At 36.6% G+C, this 15,060-nt stretch overlaps 1 long non-coding RNA gene across 1 annotated transcript; it reads right to left on the bottom strand.

Annotated features, from left to right (window-relative positions):
• Nucleotides 1-3,185: 3,185 nt before the first annotated feature.
• LOC138806265 (uncharacterized) lies at nt 3,186-14,362 on the bottom strand. The gene is made up of 3 exons (XR_011365756.1): nt 14,217-14,362; nt 9,547-9,734; nt 3,186-3,566 (listed from the first exon to the last, which is right to left on the bottom strand). It is a non-coding gene; the product is annotated as an uncharacterized lncRNA (long non-coding RNA).
• Nucleotides 14,363-15,060: the final 698 nt, after the last annotated feature.

The raw sequence follows: 15,060 nt of genomic DNA, 5'->3' as shown, positions 1-15,060 counted from the left end.
GGGTTGTTGAAGCGGATGCGCTTGCACAACAACCCTGGAGGAACTGGGAAACATCCCAGATCCTCTTGTGAGGCGGGGGTCCTTGGAACTCTGCCATGTAGGGCGGGAATTGGAACCTGGCCGTGTGGGGCAGGAGGTCCTTGGAACCTCGCCATGTGAATTGTGCGGCGGGGGATAGGTTTGGTGTTGGGCTGGAACTGACCAAGAGGGACTTCTAACCAAAGCCCAACTAGCTCACTGTGGCTCTGCTCCTTCTGCTGTGGGGCGTGGGTGTGGAACCCCTCTGGAACAGGGGTCAGTGAACCAATTCGGGAGATCTCCACTTTGTAAGCTTTTTTTTTCGTAACTGTCAGGCCTGCGTGTGTTTTGTTTGTACTGTTTATTGTTTTTTGGACTGTACGACTGACAGGACTGGAAACCATGGGCAACACTCCATCTAGCCCCTAGACTTACAAAAATAAACTAAGAAAGAGGAAAACAAATTGTACCCCCCTCCGGTTTTTCAGGGAGATAACTTGGAAGAAGAAATGTTTCCTCCCCCATACTCCCCTTCCCAGGTTCCTTCTGCAGAGCCTGAGAATGATCAAGAGGAGGACGGAGCTATAGAAACAGCAGCCGAACCCTCGGCACCTGCTCTTAAAATTTCTGAAGGGCCAGTCACTGCACGATGCCATGGGATCAGCTCCCCTTCTAATGCAGCTGTTTTTCCCTTATGCACTGTAGGTCCTGTGGATGCGGATGGTCAACAGCAACTCTAATACTGGCCATTTTCTACCAGTGATCTATACAATTGGCACACCCAAAATGCCCCCTTCTCTGAGAAACCTCAGTATTTAATCTTTTGCTTGAAACTATTCTCTTTATTCACCAGCCCACTTGGGATGATTGTAGTCAGTTTTGCAGGTCCTTTTTACCTCTGAAGAGAGAGACTGTATCCGAGAAGCAGCCGGAAACATATCCCTGGCCCCACAGGAGCGCTCATCACGGATCCTGCCCTGATCACTGCCTATTTCCTGAGATCCAACCAACATGGGACTACAATCCAGTTGAAGGTAGGAGCGACTCTTCATCTATTGCCAGGCTCTGTTGGCAGGTCTCAAGGCAGCGGCTCGCGGACCTACTAATATGGTCAAAGTTTATGATGGTAGACAGGGAGGAAGTGAAGTCTGGGAGCATATCTTGAGCGGCTCATGGAAGCTTTTAGTTAATATACTCGTATGATCTTGAGACCCAGGAGTCCGCTCAGATGATTATGTTTGCCTATATAAATCAAGCTGCACAAGACATAAAGCGAAAGTGGCATGCTCTAGACAGACTTGGGATCTAGTAGCCGTGATGGAAAAGGTTTATAATAAGAGAGGGACAGAGAAGCAAAGACAGGAAAGGAAGGACAGAGAATGTGAAATTGAGTGTGAAAAGAGAGACCTGGCCAAGGAAAAGAGGCCAGACTTGTTGGACTCACTACTATCGCATGCTGAGCATACCTGGTTCACAGACGGCAGCAGTTTCATTCAAGATGGAAAAGGGTATGCGGGTGCAGCAATCACCACGGACACTGAGATAGTGTGGGCAGAAGCACTCCCCCAGGGAATGTCTGCACAAAGAGCAGAACTAGTTGCACTAACAAAAGCCCTACAAATGGGAAAGGGGAAGAAACTAAACATTTACACGGATAGTCAGTATGCTTTTGCCACTGTGCATGTCCATGGAGCAATTTACCAAGAGAGAGGGCTGCTGACAGCTGAGGGAAAGACTATTAAAAACAAACAAGAAATTTTAAGCCTCATCCAGGCCATATGGGAACCAGCAAATATTGCCATTATGCACTGCTCTGGCCATCAAAAGGAAACTGATTCTATAACCAAAGGAAATAACTTGGCCGATCAGGTAGCTAAGGAGGTGGCCCTCCAGCCCAGAGTGGAAGTACTGACTAGTAGACCCAGGGACATGAGCTTTGCCTCCTGAGCCTCAGTACTCCCAAGAAGACTTGGAGTGGATAAAGAAAATTCCCATGGCCTATAAATCCCCGGACAGAGAAGGAAACAAAGACTGGTGGAAAACTGGTGAGGGGAAACTTACCTTGCCACAAAGATTGGGCAAGGGGATTCTTAAGAGAATCCATCGGGTCTCTCACATGGGAACCCGAAGAATACAGGACTTGCTCCGACACTCAGAAGTAAAAATTAGGAAAGGAAATCAACTCATTGAGGACATTGTTAAAAATTGTAAAGCCTGTCAGCTCACCAGTGCCCTCAAACAACTGGTTACAAAAAGAGCTCGCCTCCCTGGAGATAGGCCAGGTGTGTATTGGGAAGTAGACTTCACAGAAATTAAAACTGGAAAATTTGGGTATAAATATTTGCTAGTTTTTGTAGACAGCTTTTCAGGATGGTTTGAAGCTTACCCAACAAAGCATGAGACTGTGAACGTCGTGGCTAAGAAGATCCTGGAAGAAATCCTACCCAGGTATGGCTTCCCATCCACCATCGGGTGAGACAATGGACCGGCCTTTGTCTCAAAAGTAAGTCAGGGAATAGCCGCCACACTGGGGATGGATTGGAGGTTGCACTGTGCTTATGGACCCCAGAGTTCAGGGCAGGTAGAAAGAATGAATTGGACTCTAAAAGAGACCTTAACTAAATTGGCCTTGGAGACTGGCGCAGACTGGGTATCACTTCTTCCTTTTGCCCTGTTTAGAATAAGAAATTCACCCTATCAGCTTGGCTTTACTCCTTTTGAAATAATGTATGGACACCCTCCACCCATTATCCCTTGCCTTCAGACTGAATTGCTTGCTGATTTGGATGATATTGAATTTCTGTGTAAGCTTAACTATTTACAGCTGCTGCATAAGAGTATGTGGCCCCAGCTTAGAGCATTATATGATTCTGCTTCTATTCCTACCCCCCATTTGTTTAAACCAGGGGACTGGGTGTTTGTTCAAAGGCACAACTTGAGATCTCTGGAACCATGGTGGAAGGGACCTTACATGGTGCTACTGGTACACCCACTGCCATTAAGGTGGACAGCATTGCTGCTTGGATCCACTGCTCCCATGCTAGACCAGCTGACCCCTTTGCCCTGGAAGACCTTGGGGAAACATGGGAAGTCTCCAAGCATCCTACCCAACCACTCCGCATGCCCCTCAAGAAAAGAAAAATGAACTGATTGTTATTGGTATTGTTGTTTAATAGTATGGCTAAGGTCAGAGAGAGACTATACCGGTTCAAGATCGAAAGCTGTTGGAGTTTAGTTTTGGGCCGGAGCCACAAGATTGTGTCTCAGGACCATAAGTCAAGGGGGGGTGGAATGACAGGTTAAAGTTTTGAGGCAGTGACCACTTGTTGCTTGTTTCTGTCTAGCAGAGCAACACATGGTGGTAATCCAAACACCTGGTTGATTGTTTGCCTTTATAACCCCTGCAAATCTTTAGCTTGGGGCTCTCCTCCTAGGCTCTGCTGTGTCGGAGTGTAGGATGAGGCCGGGGCTGCAGCCCGTTTAAATAAAACCTTAAAACAGCTGTAAAGTCTGACTCTCGGTGGTCTTCTTGGTAGGGGTCCTGCGACCTAGGCACAACAGTAGGATATATTATAAAAACTATATATACTATAGCAGTATATACTATAGTACTATATATGTATATATATATATATAGTAGTATATGTATTGTACTACACCATATAATATATAAATATATGTAGCAAATATAATACAATGTTTAGCATATATACATTCATACTACTTATATACTCTACTGTGTATATACTATACAAATTATAATACATATTATATAACATATAGTATAATTATATATGCATATACACTGGTCATATACACTATACATATATTCACATATACCTATATACTATATACACCATAATGTAAATAGAATGTATATACTACACTATAAATATGCTAACTATACTACAGTATAAAGTATACAAGCATATTACATATGCTGTAATATAATATAGTACAGTTATATATATTGCATATATGTATATAATTTACTTCAGTGTAACACATGAAATGACTATGTATATGTAAGTCTAAAGGACAGTTAATATACTATTTTGTAAAACATGACTCTGAGAGGTCTCAAAAAGTTAACATGATGAAGGAAGTCATTTCACATTGCTCAGGTTCAGAGATATGAAGCCACCTCTGCTCTTTACAGTTTATAGAACACCTGAAGAATGTGAGGGGTTGTATGATCAATGCGCAGATGATATGGGATTGCATAATAGGAATTTTAAATGAGCACGTGGAATTTAACTGTTTTCCTTTAGTCTGGAAAGATTATGAGTGAAGATCAACTTAGAAACATTTAAATTATAAATGGAGATTATTATGTGTGACTTCAGGTACTTTTAAATTGGCTAGAGTTTGATCTCTCAAAGGGCTAAGCATCTACTGGAAACTATTGGGTTGATTGTGGAGATTCAAGCCAGGCTGCTAGAACACATCTAGTGATTAAATACTGAAGATGTGGATGAAGTGGTTGCTTCCTGCTTTCCTGGTACTTCAATTTATCTATTAGGGACATTGACATGTACACACATTACAATAATGAAAGACATTGTAGAACAAGTGCTATGCAAATGAGCTCAGAGAATGAAAAGAACCTTTCAATTGATGCAGTTAGAAAGACCTCTTGAGGACTTTTCAGGTCTATGAATAGCACAAACAAGGGTAGGAAGGAAGAGTCATGAGTATTCAAGGAGAAGGTATGTTTGTTGAACAGTAGATAGGATTAATTTGTTGTAACACAGTAGCAAAATGAAAAAGGCTTGGAATATAAATTTTAATAGATACATTGTAGGCTGAGTACTTTCTTTAAACTTTAGTACTTTAAATATGTGCAAATTATTTCTTATAATTCCCCTAACTCCAAAATACTATTTAAAAGTTCAATTAAAACAACAAGGTATTTTACCTAAATAATAATAAGCAATTGACTGTCTAGAAACATCTTAATGCTTGATATAGTTATTCTGTAGTGTCTAAAAAATGCTTGATAAGAAATGTACTCATTACCTTGCTCATGTAGTTGTAACCCTGCTGTACGGTATTTTCACACACACACACACACACACACACACACACACACACACACACAAAACGATACTTTCAAAGATTCAACAAATACATAAATTGCATTTTATCTGGCAGTCTTATTAGTAAGATTTATTAGCAAGTTATTTTTTTGGCTTAATGTATTCTTGGGATGGGAAAAATGTCAAAATTAGCCTTTTAAAATATTTATAGTATATAAGTAAGTAATAGTAAACCAAGCCTGATTGTTGTTGTTTGCTTTTATAAACCTGGGACCTCACTCATACTGGGCAAGGACTCTGTCACTTGGGTTGTGACCCCCCCCCAGCACTCAAATTTGGTTTATAAGCATAAAATATATGAAAGATTTTCCTTATAAACATACAAATCTTTATTTTTCATGAGAATGTATTGCATAGTTGAAAAATCAAAATATTGGAGAAATACATTTAGTGAAAATTAAGTCTCCACAGTCACTGTTACTTGTCATCCTGAAACCTAATATGAATGTATGCGTACAAGTTGACACACATTGGAACATATCATACACATTTCCCTAAGCCTTGCTTTTTTTCATATAATGTATCATAGGAATTATTCCATCTAGCCATATTACAGCTCCTATTAAATTGATGCACCATGCTTAGTTGAACAATTTCTTAATGATGACCATTACTGTATATGTTCATTATTTACTTTCTTAGGTTTATAATTAAAAGAATTGCTACAAACTCAGGGGGTTCTATTATTTTTTTTTTATAGCCATGTCTCCTCCACATTACTCCAACTCTGTAAGGAAGATACCATTTCCTTTGTTGTTGTTGTTGGTTTTGGTTTAGTTTCAGGATGGAAATTATTGATTTCCTACTGGGGGTCAACCTCATTCCTGTGCTGTCACTTTCTATTATTCAGAGTAGACTAAACTGTGTTGAAGGGACAACCTACACATTCTTTAGTGGTCCTGGGAATTCTGATTTACATTTCTCATAGAGATTGGGAAAGGACGAGTCACCTGACAATACTTGAGCAATTTGCAAGTGGCAAAACCCATGTGGCAGAGTATCGCCTGATTTAAAAGCACCATCACAGTGATGATAGCTTGTCTCTGTTTTTAAAAATTAAATAGTATGGGATTAATATAAACCAAATAACCAGTTTTATAGCCATCCAAATGAGTATTCTTTATGATTCTTCTTTTCCATGGCTTTTGGTTGCAGAAATTTAAAAAAAAATATTTACAGGCCAGATAATTCTGATTTTATTTCTGTCTCAGGAAAATCCCTTCTTCTATATTTCAATAGTTGCAGTAAATAACCACTTGCTTATCTTCCCCTCCCTCTACCTATTATAGGTTTATTAATATAATCTGTAATGGTTAAACTTAGTCTTTAGGAAAAGTGGTCAATTTCTATAAACCTCATCTCAAATTTATCATTACAAATATCATAAACCAATTTATTACTAGAAGAAAACAAAGTTTCTAAGCATATTTTATTAAATTTCATGCTCATGGAGATTCAAACCACTGATAAAATCAAATGTTTTCATATAATTTTCATGTATAAATTTTGGTAAAAATATGATTTTAAAATCTTAGACTAGAGTGTGAAATCATACTAGCAAGAAAATGAAACTGATATACTAAGAAAATTATATATTGTACATGTCAAAAAGTGGTGCTTTAATTTTGTATAAAAATATACTACTAAAATCAAAGGGGAGAATTAGAGCCCATGTAATATTTTCTTCTCATGAAACAAATATAAAAATCAAAACCTGATGATTTTAAGTATTTTCTTAATTCATATAGCTAATTTGTTAGGAACAGGATTAGTATTCAGGTCTTCAGTTGCCCTGACTTACAGGTTTTGTATAAGAGCACTTCATACATTTTAGAAATAATTTTTAAACTTATGTTCCCTGTACTTCTGCACCTTCTTAAATTTTATGTAAGTTCTTTTGGTTAGCAAAATTGCAACTGACCGGTATGCAGTTAGATTGCAAGAATTACTTAGAATAACTAGATCATAAAAAGGCGAGTAAAACTTTTGTCCAAAGAAATGATCAAATCTGCTATGATAGTTGAGAAGATAACTAAACATACAGAGGGCCAGCACAAAGCTATAGTACAGTTTGGGACAGTGATAAAATACACATATATAGCAGGTCCATGCCATGATATATTTGGATGTTATAAGATCAACCATATACATATCATATTTTTCAAATGCTTAAATGAAGATTTTCTAACAGGCTAGAGGTATTTAAAAAACTTCATTATTTCTTAAATTAGAGAAGGCTGAAAAAGAACGACACTGAAGAGTTATGATAAAGTGAGAACAGTGAACTTCAGAAAAACCCAGACATAAATTTAGATTCTGTCAATTACTTATCTGGTAACTTTAGAAAATTTTTAGTTGTAACTTCTTCTTTCTCTTTTATATAACAGCAAGAGTTTATGACAGGATATGTATATATATATATATATATATATACATACATGTACACACATGTGTATAATTATATATATGTAAGCAAAAAACTCTCTACATAATCTTATTTGTATGAATGTAGTATTTGCAAAATAATTTAGGAAGTATAAGTATCATTATTATAGGTAATGATGAAGATCAGATAACAAGAATGTTTAGGCTCTTCTAGGATAGTAATTCTCCAGGCATCACTGAAGAACCCTGAGCAATTCTAAGGTATTTTCAGACTATCTTTAAGGTCAAATTTATGTTCATAATAATACCTTTTTCTTGTGGACTAAAATTTGTGTTTGATGTTGAAGCCTTGGCAGTCTTGGCTTCTTAACATGAAGCATATAGCTCCAAATTATACTAAAAGTCGCTGTATTCATAATTTTTAGTGAAGTTGATATCCTTTTACATATGTACACATTTAAACAAAATACACAGAGTGTCTTTGGTCTTTGACAGAGCAATTAATTAATCAATGATTTCATTATTTTTTTTCCTTAGTTACCTGATTTTTCCTATGAAAAAAAAATGGGAAGCAAAAATTTCCATTGATTAACAAAGTACAAATTTTATGTGTATCTTAAAGTAAAGCATTCGTGATTTTTCAGTTGAAACAGTCTTTTGTGTGTGGGGGGGGCAGATATATGTTTGAAATATTTAAGAAAATTAATATATGAGTGGGAGCAAATACCTAATGATATTTGTGATGAGATAATGAAGATAGTCTTAAAAATAGGATTATTTTAATACTGTATAATGGACTATGTAAACATTGAAGATCTGCTCAATAAGCCAATTTATGGTGTAATGAAATCATGTATGAGTCAAAGATCAATGACAAAGGCAAGTTAAACATTAAATTTTACCAGAAGGAAGAATACAAATTTCATTGAGACAGTTTGAATTCCACAATGTATCTCCATTTTAAGAAAAGGCTACTTGACATTTGATCCACATTAAAGAATATTCAAAATTAGCTGAAAATTTCACCATTTTTCTTTCCTTTCCAAACTATATACTTGTAAGTACATGGAATTTCTTTATATTCTTAATATAAATAATATATTTCAAGACTAACTGTAAGTGCAAATAACAAATAACAAATCCCACCATTTTACGTTAAGCCACTTCCCTTGTCTTTTTATTTTAGAAATCACTTGGGATACTTGTTTTATTCAATGTATTATTTACATTAATATTCTTAGCCAGAGTACATTTCAAATAGTACTATGAAGTCTAGAAAGTCTTTCATCTGTTGTTCTTTTTTTTTCTTTTTGTTAGTTGAACCCAGGGCCTGAGCACTGTTCAAGGCTAGCGTTCTACTACTTTGACCCTCAGCTCCATTTACAGTTTTCTGGTAGTTAATAGGAGATAAGAGTATCATGGTCTTGCCTTCCCTGGCCTGGCTTTTAACAGTGATTCTCAGATCTCATCCCCCTGAGTAGCTAGGATTATAAGCATTATGAGCCACTAGTGCCAGATCATCTGTCTTTAGGAATTTACCAAATGTTGAACTGAAAATTTAAATTTTTTTGATCACTATTTTCTATATTAAAAGTTGTGTGTTCTTGTTTACTTCACTATTATAGCCATGAAGCTTCTACAAAAGTATGTGGTACAAATAGCAGCTCAATGAACATATGGCCAGGAATTATGAAGTAGACATTTGCACAAGACTGTTCTCCTTGGCAATCTCATGGTCACTGTGATGATTTTAATAAATATATCATGAATATGAAGCCAAAGATTGTTGCCATTTTTTGCTCTTTGAAAAGAGCAATAGTTCATAGTCACTTGCTTTGTAAAACTTCATAAAAAGGTAGGCTTTGAAAAGTAAGAAATTATATTCTTAGGCATCACTAATATAAAGAACAGCTCACTAAAAGAGAGCATAGAATAATATTGAAAACAATGAATAGTTTAGCCATGATGGTCAGTAGAAGTGTAGAGGAATGAAATGGAATCATAAGTTGAAAATGTGAAGCTAAATCACCTGAGAGATGATTACCTGTATAAAAGAGAGATGAGTCCATTAGACTTCCAGAAGAAACTGTGAAGCAGATTGGGTGAATGGAATTTAGGACAGGAAATCCATGGCATATTTTGATTGTCCTAGCCCACTCTCTCAGAAGTTTAATCCAAACTGGAAAGTTGGAATATTTGTCTGCCAGACAGGCAATCCACCTGAAGTAGGATCTGAAAATTGAGACATACTTACATCAGAATGTTCAGTAGGTAAGGATTAAGTCAGTTTGTGATAATCCTATTAAATAAAAGTTTAACTGGATTAAAGTGATCCTTTCTAGAGAGAAAAAGGAGAGAGAAAAGTTTGATCTTATATTTGAAGTGATTTGGAAAGAACATCTGTTGCCCAATTTGGAAAAGGTAATAATTCTGAAATAAGACTAGGAATTTTAGCTTTTTCCCTAGGCCTCCTAGTTGAGTTATTCCTAAACTGAACAATCTGTAAAACATCCAGAAACATACTATTCTTAAAAGATTATTTGAGTTATTAAAAAATAATTAGATATAGCATCTATCACTTATTTCAAATCTGAAATTGGTTTCTAAGTAACAGTACAAGCAAAAATTCCCTAATTTGAAGGGTCCAGCCATGAATACACATGTGCTCTAAGTGAGTATATTCTGAATATGGTGAAGCTGTCAGCCACCAACACACCTAAAAAAAAAAATGAATGAGATATGGTGACTGTAAATTCAGCAAAGCCCAATTTTCTCAGTACAATACCCAGGATTTTCTGTTACAATTTATACAAGACAACAATTAGGCTGCTCTGGAATGCCCAACCCTTCCTTTGGGCTTTGTTCATTTAGCTATAAACCTTACTGATCTTATGCTACTGTAATATTTTTTTGTTTGTTTTCTTTCTATTTCAACTTAAAAATGTTAACTTGCTTTCAGGTTTAGTTTTGAATTTATAGCTTAAAGCATATATCTTGTGGTGTTTCTTAATGGAGAGGGAATATATCTAATGAATATGAGCCTTAACTAATAGACACTGAGAAGAAACCACCAAGGCTTTTCTGTATGGAAGTTAAAAACAAAAACACAAAAAAAACCCAAACACTAGCAATGCCATTTTGAAAAGAATTCTCACTCCTGCTGTTCAGAAAGCAAATGAAATAATGCTATAATTTCTCTTTTTGATAGAGGTTCATCAGTGGTTGATTCCCAGACCTTATGGTAACTACATGCACAAGTGTAATCAACCAAATCATTAGCATTTCTTAGAGAAGGCAGGTTCAAATTGATGGGCAGTGTAGAGGAAATGTTTAAATATAAATCTTTACTATTCTACATTCTGGTTTAGTATACAATCAAAACATTCTTTGATTATAACCATGTACTCCTACTTTTTCTATGAAAATGAGTTAGCATTCCACATTAGTAAAAATGCCCATTTTCAAGCCTATTAAAGCAAATTTCTGATTCACATGGAATAGCAAATACATGTTGTAAAAGATGCTTTGATGTCCTTGCTTGACTTGTGCAAACAACATTATTTCAAAGTAATATATTAGCTTCTTACCTTTGCATGAATTGCTTTATAAAATTAGCCTTCATTATGAGCTGCTCTCATTAAGGTACCTGGACAAGTTCATTTAAGTATTGTCTAGTGCAATCCCTGATGATTATAGATCAAGGAAATTTCATGACAATTATCAGGTTTCCAATTTTTACATATATGGCTAAACATGAAAATAAAAGTTTGCCAATTCATGGCAATACTCTTTTTCTCCCCGCTGGTAGAACAGTTAATACCAAACTGATAATATGTTTACTAGATTTTGGATTATAAGTATGAATTATGTTCCAAATTATTGATTTATATTTTTCTTTTCAGATTCTAAAACCTTGTTACTATGAAGAATATCTGAAATCTACTTCAAACTATACTAGATTGTGAAAATAATGTAACTTACACTAATACACACCAGATCAAGAGTCTTATAAGTAATTTTACAAGTTTATGCAAGCTTATGAAATGTGATCTTTCAATCTAAATGTTTCTGGTACACATTTTCTAAAACAAAGCAAAACAAAAATAAACATGTAAGATCTCTCACAAATACATGCTCCCATATTCCTTACCTATAATTTAACCTTTCTTATCCCTAAGCTAAAAGTTATTGAAGACTACTCACTACAAGTTCACTATTCCTTACAATATACCATAAAGACTGCCTTCATTATTTAATTATTTATGTTTTTAAAATAAAATTAAATAGAAAAGTTACTGATAAATTGTGCATTATAAGCCTATTGCAAGACTGCTCTAATATATTTTATTGTTGTTCCCCACTAGTGAAGTGTTCTTGAGGGGAAAACATAGAAAGAAGTGAGAGATTTCTAAGAGGTCCTAGATTTAAGCTGTTTACAAGATTCTGAGACATGAAAATGCACAAATGTTTCCAATTACACATTTGTTTAGCATCACATAAAGTGAACTAAGCATGGAAATTAAATTCTACATTTTTTACTCTATTCCTTGTTATGTTGTAGATATGACCTTATAGGTCATATTTCTGAACTTGTAAGTTTCCTTCAAGTAACCCCAAATCACTCCTATTTGACTATCTCAGAATCCAGAAAAATCAAAGATAAATAAGTCTACCCATAATGACTTACTAAAATAAGGAATTTAAACTATCTCAAGAATGAGCATGAATAGATGAATAGAGGTGACTCAGAACAGAAGTTATTTCTTTTGGAAGAAAAGAACTACTTTGTTCCTTCTAGCATGTAGAGAAGCTTTTAAAACTGAGTATAAACTTTGATGAGTCTAATGTATTTTGAACATGCTAGCCAACTCAACCAATCCTTAGCCGATACATGATGATTAAATTTCCCATGACTTCAATTGCTTAGAGAGCCCTCTTCGTGATCTATAACCTTTGAGTTAATGTTCTAGTTATGTGTCACATTGTACCTTCAGCTAGAATACCTGTTCCTGGTTTTCCCCCTCTTCTGCTAGAAACTAACATCACACACTGAAAGATGAAGGAGCCAATACACTTCTCAAGCAGCAAGTAGTCAGGAGACTTCACCTGCCATCACAGATAGAAAAAAAAGGGGTGGGGGGAGTAGTACTTAGCAATTTCAAGAGCCACAATTTACCATGAAACCTCTACTTAATATTCCGCTTGATCTGCCAAGTTTATAGCCTGGGAAATCTGAATACAAATGTCAATGCAAATGAGGATTCATTATTCTTACAAGGTCTTTGTGTTGAAGCTTAATGTAACTTGGTTCCTATGGTTGCTCAGGGAACGTAGATTGCAAGACAGAAATGATGAAAAGGAGAAAAATAGGAAGGAAAATAATAGAAATGGAAGGGAATGCTTAAAATGCACTTCAGCTGGAAATGTGAGGATGCATAGGAACAAAGCATCGTCATGACAATCTCTCCTTATTGCTATTAAAAGGTATTTACTTCTCCTCAGCAACAAAGGAGTTAACCACTCAAGAACATTCTTCCCAGAGAGAAAATATAACATTCTCCTTTTACTGATTATAACATATTGTTCCCATTAGAAAACCAATTCTTCAAATTGTCAAAAATTTTTACCATTCTTTTATAATTACAGAGCTCAGAGGCTGTTGTGGGACCCCCACATTCCGATCCCGAAGAAGACAGCAAATGCATAAAACACCCCACCCAACCTCCCCTTTCTCTCATTAGAGATTTATTGCCAAACAATCCAGAATCAACATGTTAAGAAAGCTAAAATTAATAAACTACACATTGAAAAATCGCAACAGTTGAGCATCATTCATTTATTGTTTTACCATCGCCCAATGCATGCAAAGGTTGCAAACCCCCAAGTTAGGGGAAATCCCGAGAGGCTGCAAATGATGATTATATATCTCTATACCATAGGATATTGTTCCGATGAATCTTTTGCATGGTTAGCTGTTGTTTACATATAAATAAATACCTTCTCCGGAAATAAAAAATGTACTGAAGGTAACAGGAGCTGCAAAGCTTAGCAGATACGATGATTCCAAGACCATGCAGTAAAGCTTGCTTCTTCATCCATAAATAAAGCACATTTGCATCCATTCATTCAAATTAGCTCCATTAAAAAGGTGGTTTATAATTAGCTCCTTTCTCTGGTTCAAGGGTAAAATTCTTGCATGCCTGCTGTTTTGATTAAATCCACCATTGTCTTCCAATAGCTACTGCTAATTCTTCCAAGGAAATCTTCAGTTGAGGTGTTATTTTATTCTGCGCTTCCGTTAGTTGTCTAATTTACGCCAAGTCCCTGCAGTGTTTCCTTAAGCCATCCTCTTTGTCTTGCCTTTGAAATTTACCAAATCTTACAAGAAATCAATACTTAATTGATTATTCACTTTTCTGCAGCTTCAAACAGCAAGCACGCATAAGATCCTGGAGGAGTCCCCCGATTTCCAATGCAGGAGGTTGCTTGGTGGCAGAGCTCTGTAAGTGTCCAACAGCAGGCATTCCATGGAGCCGTGCACTGGCGTGGAGTGCCAGCATCTGATAAAGAAAAACGAAGATATTCTAACGAAGCAGGAACATTTCCTGGATGAGCCAGATTCATCTCAAGGCTTTGGATAAAAGGCTGAAGCAGAAGCAGTTGGATACCAGAATATTATATATATTTTTTGTTTGCATTAATCCTTTTGCTTACCCTTTTCTTCCCATGGTATTGACGTGGACTATCCCAAGTGCCACCGAACTCAGAGAACTCCACGCTGGAATGGGGGTGAGACTGGTGTTTGTACCTCTGGCATAGGATAAGGATGGCAGGCACGTAACATTACGAAATGTAGGACAAATTCGAGAGAGAGAGAGAGAGAGAGAGAGAGAGAGAGAGAGAGAGAGAGAGAGAGAGAGAGAGAGAGAGAGAGAGAGAGAGAGAGAGAGAGAGAGAGGTGAAAGAGAAAGAGGGAGGGAGAGAGGGAGAGAGAGGGAGAGAGGGGGAGAGGGAGAGCTAGAGACAGATGGCGGTTCTGGCTAAAAGCCAAAGCCAGTGAAATGAATTACATTGCTGAATAACTGTACACCATTGATTCTGCCACTTGTTGCTGCATTTTTTTTTAAAGAATAAAAAAGCCCCAGTGTATGATGGAATTCCCTTATTCATCATGCATGTAGTAACTTTCACACATGACTCAGGCATGACAAAGATGTGCTCTGGGTGTCTTGGGTAGATGCATAGATGGAAGTGAATATGGTCGTGTGCGGCTATCTATGCCCAAGAAGGCAAACATCAATGTGTCTGTGTGCATATGTATGTGAGAGAAAGGAAAAAAAATCCCTGCAATCCAGCCATTTTTGTTTAATGAAGAACGGAAGACTGGCATTCAGAGACTGGTTATGTGCTGCATATTAATGTGTACTCACCAGACCTCCTCCCCCACTTTAGAGATGAGTGGCATAGGACTGAACCCTCTATACATCAACCACGTGGGAGAAGAAACTCATGAGAGAGCATTGCATTTGAAAACCCACAAACGTGGCACAAGGAATTC

Source organism: Dipodomys merriami, unplaced genomic scaffold, assembly GCF_024711535.1.
Source record: "Dipodomys merriami isolate MVZ:Mamm:240054 unplaced genomic scaffold, mDipMer1.0.p SCAF_4, whole genome shotgun sequence".
Classification (NCBI taxonomy): Eukaryota; Metazoa; Chordata; class Mammalia; order Rodentia; family Heteromyidae; genus Dipodomys; species Dipodomys merriami.
Note: the sequence above shows the minus strand (reverse complement) of the source record. Positions and strands in the feature narration are given on the sequence as shown.